We start from the raw sequence: 13,378 nt of genomic DNA on the forward strand, positions 1-13,378 counted from the left end.
ATAACTGCCCTGATTGGCTCTTTACTGACAACTCTAATAGGACAATTATAGAGACTTTATAAATCTTTATAACTGCCCTGATAGGCTCTTTATTGACAACTATATCCATTCTGCCTTGCCTATCTAAGGTCTTCGAAAGCCAAGTCAACAAACAGGTCACTGACCATCTCGAATCCCACCGTACCTTCTCCGCTATGCAATCTGGTTTCCGAGCCAGTCACGGGTGCACCTCAGCCACACTCAAGGTACTTAACGACATCATAACCGCCATCGATAAAAGACAGTACTGTGCAGCCGTCTTCATCGACCTTGCCAAGGCTTTCGACTCTGTCAATCACCATATTCTTATCGGCAGACTCAGTAGCCTCGGTTTTTCGGATGACTGCCTTGCCTGGTTCACCAATTACTTTGCAGACAGAGTTCAGTGTGTCAAATCGGAGGGCATGCTGTCCGGTCCTCTGGCAGTCTCTATGGGGGTGCCACAGGGTTCAATTCTCGGGCCAACTCTTTTCTCTGTATATATCAATGATGTTGATCTTGCTGCGGGCGATTCCCTGATCCACCTCTACGCAGACGACACCATTCTATATACTTTCGGCCCGTCATTGGACACTGTGCTATCTAACCTCCAAACGAGCTTCAATGCCATACAACACTCCTTCCGTGGCCTCCAACTGCTCTTAAACGCTAGTAAAACCAAATGCATGCTTTTCAACCGATCGCTGCCTGCACCCGCTTGCCCGACTAGCATCACCACACTGGATGGTTCCGACCTTGAATATGTGGACACCTATAAGTACCTAGGTGTCTGGCTAGACTGCAAACTCTCCTTCCAGACCCATATCAAACATCTCCAATCGAAAATCAAATCAAGAGTCGGCTTTCTATTCCGTAACAAAGCCTCCTTCACTCACGCTGCCAAGCTTACCCTAGTAAAACTGACTATCCTACCGATCCTCGACTTCAGCGATGTCATCTACAAAATTGCTTCCAACACTCTTCTCAGCAAACTGAATGCAGTTTATCACAGTGCCATCCGTTTTGTCACTAAAGTACCTTATACTACCCACCACTGCGACTTGTATGCTCTAGTCGGCTGGCCCTCGCTACATATTCGTCGCAAGACCCACTGGCTCCAGGTCGTCTACAAGGCCATGCTAGGTAAAGCTCCGCCTTATCTCAGTTCACTGGTCACGATGGCAACACCCATCCGTAGCATGCGCTCCAGCAGGTGTATCTCACTGATCATCCCTAAAGCCAACACCTCATTCGGCCGCCTTTCGTTCCAGTACTCTGCTGCCTGTGACTGGAACGAATTGCAAAATCGCTGAAGTTGGAGACCTTTATCTCCCTCACCAACTTCAAACATCAGCTATCTGAGCAGCTAACCGATCGCTGCAGCTGTACATAATCTATTGGTAAATAGCCCACCCATTTTCACCTACCTCATCCCCACAGTTTTTATTTATTTACTTTTCTGCTCTTTTGCACACCAATATCTCTACCTGTACATGATCATTTATCAATCCAGTGTTAATCTGCAATATTGTAATTATTAGCCTACCTCCTCATGCCTTTTGCACACATTGTATATAGACTCCCCTTTTTTCTTTTTTTTCTTTCTTTTTTTTCTCCTACTGTGTTATTGACTTGTTAATTGTTTACTCCATGTGTAACTCTGTGTTGTCTGTTAACACTTCTATGCTTTATCTTGGCCAGGTCGCAGTTGTAAATGAGAACTTGTTCTCAACTAGCCTACCTGGTTAAATAAAGGTGAAATAAAAAAACTTAAAAAAAACTCTAATAGGACAATTATATCAAGAACACTTTATAACTGTCCTGATAGGCTCTTTATTGACAACTCTAATAGGACAATTATATCAAGAAGACTTTATAACTGCCCTGATAGGCTCTTTACTGACAACTCTAATAGGACAATTATATCAAGAAGACTTTATAACTTCCCTGATAGGCTCTTTATTGACAACTCTAATAGGACAATTATATCAAGAAGACTTTATAACTGTCCTGATAGGCTCTTTACTGACAACTCTAATAGGACAATTATATCAAGAAGACTTTAGAACTGCCCTGATAGGCTCTTTACCTACAACTCTAATAGGACAATTATATCACGAAGACTTTATAACTGCCCTGATAGGCTCTTTATTGACAACTCTAATAGGACAATTATATCAAGAAGACTTTATAACTGCCCTGATAGGCTCTTTACCTACAACTCTAATAGGACAATTATATCAAGAAGACTTTATAACTGCCCTGATAGGCTCTTTATTGACAACTCTAATAGGACAATTATATCAAGAAGACTTTATAACTGCCCTGATAGGCTATTTACCTACAACTCTAATAGGACAATTATATCAAGAAGACTTTATAACTGCCCTGATAGGCTCTTTATTGACAACTCTAATAGGACAATTATATCAGGAAGACTTTATAACTGCCCTGATAGGCTCTTTACCTACAACTCTAATAGGACAATTATATCAAGAAGACTTTATAACTGCCCTGATAGGCTCTTTATTGACAACTCTAATAGGACAATTATATCAAGAAGGCTTTATAACTGCCCTGATAGGCTCTTTAACTACAACTCTAATAGCACAATTATATCAAGAAGACTTTATAACTGCCCTGATAGGCTCTTTATTGACAACTCTAATAGGACAATTATATCAAGAAGACTTTATAACTGCCCTGATAGGCTCTTTACTGACAACTCTAATAGGACAATTATATCAGGAAGACTTTATAACTGCCCTGATAGGCTCTTTATTGACAACTCTAATAGGACAATTATATCAAGAAGACTTTATAACTGCCCTGATAGGCTCTTTATTGACAACTCTAATAGGACAATTATATCAAGAAGACTTTATAACTGCCCTGATAGGCTCTTTATTGACAACTCTAATAGGACAATTATATCAAGAAGACTTTATAACTGCCCTGATAGGCTCTTTACCTACAACTCTAATAGGACAATTATATCAAGAAGACTTTATAACTGACCTTATAGGCTCTTTATTGACAACTCTAATAGGACAATTATATCAAGAAGACTTTATAACTGCCCTGATAGGCTCTTTATTGACAACTCTAATAGGACAATTATATCAAGAAGACTTTATAACTGCCCTGATAGGCTCTTTACCTACAACTCTAATAGGACAATTATATCAAGAAGACTTTATAACTGCCCTGATAGGCTCATTATTGACAACTCTAATAGGACAATTATATCAAGAAGACTTTATAACTGACCTGATAGGCTCTTTATTGACAACTCTAATAGGACAATTATATCAAGAAGACTTTATAACTGCCCTGATAGGCTCTTTATTGACAACTCTAATAGGACAATTATATCAGGAAGACTTTATAACTGCCCTGATAGGCTCTTTACCTACAACTCTAATAGGACAATTATATCAAGAAGACTTTATAACTGCCCGGATAGGCTCTTTATTGACAACTCTAATAGGACAATTATATCAAGAAGACTTTATAACTGCCCTGATAGGCTCTTTATTGACAACTCTAATAGGACAATTATATCAAGATGACTTTATAACTGCCCTGATAGGCTCTTTAACTACAACTCTAACAGGACAATTATATCAAGACATTATAACTGTCCTGATAGGCTCTTTATTGACAACTCTAATAGGACAATTATATCAAGAAGACTTTATAACTGCCCTGATTGGCTCTTTAACTACAACTCTAACAGGACAATTATATCAAGACATTATAACTGTCCTGATAGGCTCTTTATTGACAACTCTAATAGGACAATTATATCAAGAAGACTTTATAACTGCCCTGATAGGCTCTTTATTGACAACTCTAATAGGACAATTATATCAAGAAGACTTTATAACTGCCCTGATAGGCTCTTTATTGACAACTCTAATAGGACAATTATATCAAGAAGACTTTATAACTGCCCTGATAGGCTCTTTACCTACAACTCTAATAGGACAATTATATCAAGAAGACTTTATAACTGACCTGATAGGCTCTTTATTGACAACTCTAATAGGACAATTATATCAAGAAGACTTTATAACTGCCCTGATAGGCTCTTTATTGACAACTCTAATAGGACAATTATATCAAGAAGACTTTATAACTGCCCTGATAGGCTCTTTATTGACAACTCTAACAGGACAATTATATCAAGAAGACTTTATAACTGTCCTGATAGGCTCTTTATTGACAACTCTAACAGGACAATTATATCAAGAAGACTTTATAACTGCCCTGATAGGCTCTTTACCTACAACTCTAATAGGACAATTATATCAGGAAGACTTTATAACTGCCCTGATAGGCTCTTTACTGACAACTCTAATAGGACAATTATATCAGGAATACTTTATAACTGCCCTGATAGGCTCTTTACTGACAACTCTAATAGGACAATTATATCAAGAAGACTTTATAACTGCCCTGATAGGCTCTTTATTGACAACTCTAATAGGACAATTATATCAAGAAGACTTTATAACTGCCCTGATAGGCTCTTTATTGACAACTCTAATAGGACAATTATATCAAGAAGACTTTATAACTGCCCTGATAGGCTCTTTATTGACAACTCTAATAGGACAATTATATCAAGAAGACTTTATAACTGCCCTGATAGGCTCTTTATTGACAACTCTAATAGGACAATTATATCAAGAAGACTTTATAACTGCCCTGATAGGCTCTTTATTGACAACTCTAATAGGACAATTATATCTAGAAGACTTTATAACTGCCCTGATAGGCTCTTTATTGACAACTCTAACAGGACAATTATATCAGGAAGACTTTATAACTGACCTGATAGGCTCTTTATTGACAACTCTAATAGGACAATTATATCAAGAAGACTTTATAACTGCCCTGATAGGCTCTTTATTGACAACTCTAATAGGACAATTATATCAGGAAGACTTTATAACTGCCCTGATAGGCTCTTTACCTACAACTCTAATAGGACAATTATATCAAGAAGACTTTATAACTGCCCTGATAGGCTCTTTATTGACAACTCTAATAGGACAATTATATCAAGAAGACTTTATAACTGCCCTGATAGGCTCTTTAACTACAACTCTAATAGGACAATTATATCAGGAAGACTTTATAACTGACCTGATAGGCTCTTTATTGACAACTCTAATAGGACAATTATATCAAGAAGACTTTATAACTGCCCTGATAGGCTCTTTACTGACAACTCTAATAGGACAATTATATCAGGAATACTTTATAACTGCCCTGATAGGCTCTTTACTGACAACTCTAATAGGACAATTATATCAAGAAGACTTTATAACTGCCCTGATAGGCTCTTTATTGACAACTCTAATAGGACAATTATATCAAGAAGACTTTATAACTGCCCTGATAGGCTCTTTATTGACAACTCTAATAGGACAATTATATCAAGAAGACTTTATAACTGCCCTGATAGGCTCTTTATTGACAACTCTAATAGGACAATTATATCAAGAAGACTTTATAACTGCCCTGATAGGCTCTTTACCTACAACTCTAATAGGACAATTATATCAGGAAGACTTTATAACTGACCTGATAGGCTCTTTATTGACAACTCTAATAGGACAATTATATCAAGAAGACTTTATAACTGCCCTGATAGGCTCTTTATTGACAACTCTAATAGGACAATTATATCTAGAAGACTTTATAACTGCCCTGATAGGCTCTTTATTGACAACTCTAACAGGACAATTATATCAGGAAGACTTTATAACTGACCTGATAGGCTCTTTATTGACAACTCTAATAGGACAATTATATCAAGAAGACTTTATAACTGCCCTGATAGGCTCTTTATTGACAACTCTAATAGGACAATTATATCAGGAAGACTTTATAACTGCCCTGATAGGCTCTTTACCTACAACTCTAATAGGACAATTATATCAAGAAGACTTTATAACTGCCCTGATAGGCTCTTTATTGACAACTCTAATAGGACAATTATATCAAGAAGACTTTATAACTGCCCTGATAGGCTCTTTAACTACAACTCTAATAGGACAATTATATCAGGAAGACTTTATAACTGACCTGATAGGCTCTTTATTGACAACTCTAATAGGACAATTATATCAAGAAGACTTTATAACTGCCCTGATAGGCTCTTTATTGACAACTCTAACAGGACAATTATATCAAGAAGACTTTATAACTGCCCTGATAGGCTCTTTATTGACAACTCTAACAGGACAATTATATCAAGAAGACTTTATAACTGTCCTGATAGGCTCTTTATTGACAACTCTAACAGGACAATTATATCAAGAAGACTTTATAACTGCCCTGATAGGCTCTTTACCTACAACTCTAATAGGACAATTATATCAGGAAGACTTTATAACTGCCCTGATAGGCTCTTTACTGACAACTCTAATAGGACAATTATATCAGGAATACTTTATAACTGCCCTGATAGGCTCTTTACTGACAACTCTAATAGGACAATTATATCAAGAAGACTTTATAACTGCCCTGATAGGCTCTTTATTGACAACTCTAATAGGACAATTATATCAAGAAGACTTTATAACTGCCCTGATAGGCTCTTTATTGACAACTCTAATAGGACAATTATATCAAGAAGACTTTATAACTGCCCTGATAGGCTCTTTATTGACAACTCTAATAGGACAATTATATCAAGAAGACTTTATAACTGCCCTGATAGGCTCTTTATTGACAACTCTAATAGGACAATTATATCAAGAAGACTTTATAACTGCCCTGATAGGCTCTTTACCTACAACTCTAATAGGACAATTATATCAGGAAGACTTTATAACTGACCTGATAGGCTCTTTATTGACAACTCTAATAGGACAATTATATCAAGAAGACTTTATAACTGCCCTGATAGGCTCTTTATTGACAACTCTAATAGGACAATTATATCTAGAAGACTTTATAACTGCCCTGATAGGCTCTTTATTGACAACTCTAACAGGACAATTATATCAGGAAGACTTTATAACTGACCTGATAGGCTCTTTATTGACAACTCTAATAGGACAATTATATCAGGAAGACTTTATAACTGACCTGATAGGCTCTTTATTGACAACTCTAATAGGACAATTATATCAAGAAGACTTTATAACTGCCCTGATAGGCTCTTTATTGACAACTCTAATAGGACAATTATATCAGGAAGACTTTATAACTGCCCTGATAGGCTCTTTACCTACAACTCTAATAGGACAATTATATCAAGAAGACTTTATAACTGCCCTGATAGGCTCTTTATTGACAACTCTAATAGGACAATTATATCAAGAAGACTTTATAACTGCCCTGATAGGCTCTTTAACTACAACTCTAATAGGACAATTATATCAGGAAGACTTTATAACTGACCTGATAGGCTCTTTATTGACAACTCTAATAGGACAATTATATCAGGAAGACTTTATAACTGTCCTGATAGGCTCTTTACTGACAACTCTAACAGGACAATTATATCAAGAAGACTTTATAACTGCCCTGATAGGCTCTTTATTGACAACTCTAATAGGACAATTATATCAAGAAGACTTTATAACTGACCTGATAGGCTCTTTATTGACAACTCTAATAGGACAATTATATCAAGAAGACTTTATAACTGCCCTGATAGGCTCTTTATTGACAACTCTAATAGGACAATTATATCAAGAAGACTTTATAACTGCCCTGATAGGCTCTTTACCTACAACTCTAATAGGACAATTATATCAAGAAGACTTTATAACTGACCTGATAGGCTCTTTATTGACAACTCTAATAGGACAATTATATCAAGAAGACTTTATAACTGCCCTGATAGGCTCTTTATTGACAACTCTAATAGGACAATTATATCAAGAAGACTTTATAACTGCCCTGATAGGCTCTTTACCTACAACTCTAATAGGACAATTATATCAAGAAGACTTTATAACTGCCCTGATAGGCTCATTATTGACAACTCTAATAGGACAATTATATCAAGAAGACTTTATAACTGCCCTGATAGGCTCTTTATTGACAACTCTAACAGGACAATTATATCAAGAAGACTTTATAACTGCCCTGATAGGCTCTTTATTGACAACTCTAATAGGACAATTATATCAAGAAGACTTTATAACTGCCCTGATAGGCTCTTTACCTACAACTCTAATAGGACAATTATATCAGGAAGACTTTATAACTGCCCTGATAGGCTCTTTACTGACAACTCTAATAGGACAATTATATCAGGAAGACTTTATAACTGCCCTGATAGGCTCTTTACTGACAACTCTAATAGGACAATTATATCAAGAAGACTTTATAACTGCCCTGATAGGCTCTTTATTGACAACTCTAATAGGACAATTATATCAAGAAGACTTTATAACTGCCCTGATAGGCTCTTTACTGACAACTCTAATAGGACAATTATATCAGGAAGACTTTATAACTGTCCTGATAGGCTCTTTATTGACAACTCTAATAGGACAATTATATCAAGAAGACTTTATAACTGTCCTGATAGGCGCTTTATTGACAACTCTAATAGGACAATTATATCAAGAAGACTTTATAACTGCCCTGATAGGCTCTTTATTGACAACTCTAATAGGACAATTATATCAAGAAGACTTTATAACTGCCCTGATAGGCTCATTATTGACAACTCTAATAGGACAATTATATCAAGAAGACTTTATAACTGCCCTGATAGGCTCTTTATTGACAACTCTAACAGGACAATTATATCAAGAAGACTTTATAACTGCCCTGATAGGCTCTTTATTGACAACTCTAATAGGACAATTATATCAAGAAGACTTTATAACTGCCCTGATAGGCTCTTTACCTACAACTCTAATAGGACAATTATATCAGGAAGACTTTATAACTGCCCTGATAGGCTCTTTACTGACAACTCTAATAGGACAATTATATCAGGAAGACTTTATAACTGCCCTGATAGGCTCTTTACTGACAACTCTAATAGGACAATTATATCAAGAAGACTTTATAACTGCCCTGATAGGCTCTTTATTGACAACTCTAATAGGACAATTATATCAAGAAGACTTTATAACTGCCCTGATAGGCTCTTTACTGACAACTCTAATAGGACAATTATATCAGGAAGACTTTATAACTGTCCTGATAGGCTCTTTATTGACAACTCTAATAGGACAATTATATCAAGAAGACTTTATAACTGCCCTGATAGGCTCTTTATTGACAACTCTAATAGGACAATTATATCAAGAAGACTTTATAACTGCCCTGATAGGCTCTTTATTGACAACTCTAATAGGACAATTATATCAAGAAGACTTTATAACTGCCCTGATAGGCTCTTTACCTACAACTCTAATAGGACAATTATATCAGGAAGACTTTATAACTGACCTGATAGGCTCTTTATTGACAACTCTAATAGGACAATTATATCAAGAAGACTTTATAACTGCCCTGATAGGCTCTTTATTGACAACTCTAATAGGACAATTATATCAAGAAGACTTTATAACTGCCCTGATAGGCTCTTTACCTACAACTCTAATAGGACAATTATATCAGGAAGACTTTATAACTGTCCTGATAGGCTCTTTACCTACAACTCTAACAGGACAATTATATCAAGAAGACTTTATAACTGCCCTGATAGGCTCTTTACTGACAACTCTAATAGGACAATTATATCAAGAAGACTTTATAACTGCCCTGATAGGCTCTTTGACAACTCTAATAGGACAATTATATCAAGAAGACTTTATAACTGCCCTGATAGGCTCTTTACTGACAACTCTAATAGGACAATTATATCAAGAAGACTTTATAACTGCCCTGATAGTGTCATGTCTTGTTATGTCTGTTCCTGTCCTTTCTCTTCACTCTGTCTCTCTCTGCTGGTCTTTTTAGGTTACCTTCTCTGTCTCTCATTCTTCAGCTGTTCTACATCCCTCCTAACTAGCTCATTCACTCTTTCCCACCTGTTCTCTCTTCCCCCTCTGATTAGGTCTCTATTTCTCTCTCTGTTCCTGCTACTTTCAGTGTCTGATTCTTGTTTGTGTTTTTGATGCCAGAAGCAAGCTGTCGTCCCGTTTGCTTCCACCTTGTCCTATCCTGTCGGACTCTGCCTGGCAGGTGCATCCTGCATTATACTAACGTTCTTTTTGTTCCATTGACTACGTTGGAAGAGGATTTATGCCATTCCTGTTTTTCATTAAAGAACTCTGTTTTCTGTTAAAACCGCTTTTGGGTCTTCACTCAAGTACATAACAGATAGGCTCTTTACTGACAACTCTAATAGGACAATTATATCAAGAAGACTTTATAACTGCCCTGATAGGCTCTTTATTGACAACTCTAATAGGACAATTATATCAAGAAGACTTTATAACTGCCCTGATAGGCTCTTTACTGACAACTCTAATAGGACAATTATATCAGGAAGACTTTATAACTGTCCTGATAGGCTCTTTATTGACAACTCTAATAGGACAATTATATCAAGAAGACTTTATAACTGCCCTGATAGGCTCTTTACCTACAACTCTAATAGGACAATTATATCAGGAAGACTTTATAACTGCCCTGATAGGCTCTTTACCTACAACTCTAATAGGACAATTATATCAAGAAGACTTTATAACTGCCCTGATAGGCTCTTTACTGACAACTCTAATAGGACAATTATATCAAGAAGACTTTATAACTGCCCTGATAGGCTCTTTATTGACAACTCTAACAGGACAATTATATCAGGAAGACTTTATAACTGCCCTGATAGGCTCTTTACCTACAACTCTAATAGGACAATTATATCAAGAAGACTTTATAACTGCCCTGATAGGCTCTTTATTGACAACTCTAATAGGACAATTATATCAGGAAGACTTTATAACTGCCCTGATAGGCTCATTATTGACAACTCTAATAGGACAATTATATCAAGAAGACTTTATAACTGTCCTGATAGGCTCTTTACTGACAACTCTAATAGGACAATTATATCAGGAAGACTTTATAACTGCCCTGATAGGCTCTTTACCTACAACTCTAATAGGACAATTATATCAAGAAGACTTTATAACTGCCCTGATAGGCTCTTTATTGACAACTCTAATAGGACAATTGTCTCAGGAAGACTTTATAACTGTCCTGATAGGCTCTTTATTGACAACTCTAATAGGACAATTATATCAAGAAGACTTTATAACTGCCCTGATAGGCTCTTTATTGACAACTCTAATAGGACAATTATATCAAGAAGACTTTATAACTGCCCTGATAGGCTCTTTATTGACAACTCTAATAGGACAATTATATCAAGAAGACTTTATAACTGCCCTGATAGGCTCTTTATTGACAACTCTAATAGGACAATTGTCTCAGGAAGACTTTATAACTGTCCTGATAGGCTCTTTATTGACAACTCTAATAGGACAATTATATCAAGAAGACTTTATAACTGCCCTGATAGGCTCTTTATTGACAACTCTAATAGGACAATTATATCAAGAAGACTTTATAACTGCCCTGATAGGCTCTTTATTGACAACTCTAATAGGACAATTATATCAAGAAGACTTTATAACTGCCCTGATAGGCTCTTTATTGACAACTCTAATAGGACAATTATATCAAGAAGACTTTATAACTGCCCTGATAGGCTCTTTAACTACAACTCTAACAGGACAATTATATCAAGACATTATAACTGTCCTGATAGGCTCTTTATTGACAACTCTAATAGGACAATTATATCAAGAAGACTTTATAACTGCCCTGATTGGCTCTTTAACTACAACTCTAACAGGACAATTATATCAAGACATTATAACTGTCCTGATAGGCTCTTTATTGACAACTCTAATAGGACAATTATATCAAGAAGACTTTATAACTGCCCTGATAGGCTCTTTATTGACAACTCTAATAGGACAATTATATCAAGAAGACTTTATAACTGCCCTGATAGGCTCTTTATTGACAACTCTAATAGGACAATTATATCAAGAAGACTTTATAACTGCCCTGATAGGCTCTTTACCTACAACTCTAATAGGACAATTATATCAAGAAGACTTTATAACTGACCTGATAGGCTCTTTATTGACAACTCTAATAGGACAATTATATCAAGAAGGCTTTATAACTGCCCTGATAGGCTCTTTAACTACAACTCTAATAGCACAATTATATCAAGAAGACTTTATAACTGCCCTGATAGGCTCTTTATTGACAACTCTAATAGGACAATTATATCAAGAAGACTTTATAACTGCCCTGATAGGCTCTTTACTGACAACTCTAATAGGACAATTATATCAAGAAGACTTTATAACTGCCCTGATAGGCTCTTTACTGACAACTCTAATAGGACAATTATATCAAGAAGACTTTATAACTGCCCTGATAGGCTCTTTATTGACAACTCTAATAGGACAATTATATCAAGAAGACTTTATAACTGCCCTGATAGGCTCTTTACCTACAACTCTAATAGGACAATTATATCAGGAAGACTTTATAACTGACCTGATAGGCTCTTTATTGACAACTCTAATAGGACAATTATATCAAGAAGACTTTATAACTGCCCTGATAGGCTCTTTATTGACAACTCTAATAGGACAATTATATCAGGAAGACTTTATAACTGCCCTGATAGGCTCTTTACCTACAACTCTAATAGGACAATTATATCAAGAAGACTTTATAACTGCCCTGATAGGCTCTTTATTGACAACTCTAATAGGACAATTATATCAAGAAGACTTTATAACTGCCCTGATAGGCTCTTTATTGACAACTCTAATAGGACAATTATATCAAGAAGACTTTATAACTGCCCTGATAGGCTCTTTAACTACAACTCTAACAGGACAATTATATCAAGACATTATAACTGTCCTGATAGGCTCTTTATTGACAACTCTAATAGGACAATTATATCAAGAAGACTTTATAACTGCCCTGATTGGCTCTTTAACTACAACTCTAACAGGACAATTATATCAAGACATTATAACTGTCCTGATAGGCTCTTTATTGACAACTCTAATAGGACAATTATATCAAGAAGACTTTATAACTGCCCTGATAGGCTCTTTATTGACAACTCTAATAGGACAATTATATCAAGAAGACTTTATAACTGCCCTGATAGGCTCTTTATTGACAACTCTAATAGGACAATTATATCAAGAAGACTTTATAACTGCCCTGATAGGCTCTTTACCTACAACTCTAATAGGACAATTATATCAAGAAGACTTTATAACTGACCTGATAGGCTCTTTATTGACAACTCTAATAGGACAAT

The sequence above is a fragment of the Oncorhynchus masou genome, unplaced genomic scaffold, assembly GCF_036934945.1.
Source record: "Oncorhynchus masou masou isolate Uvic2021 unplaced genomic scaffold, UVic_Omas_1.1 unplaced_scaffold_2188, whole genome shotgun sequence".
NCBI classification, from domain to species: domain Eukaryota; kingdom Metazoa; phylum Chordata; class Actinopteri; order Salmoniformes; family Salmonidae; genus Oncorhynchus; species Oncorhynchus masou.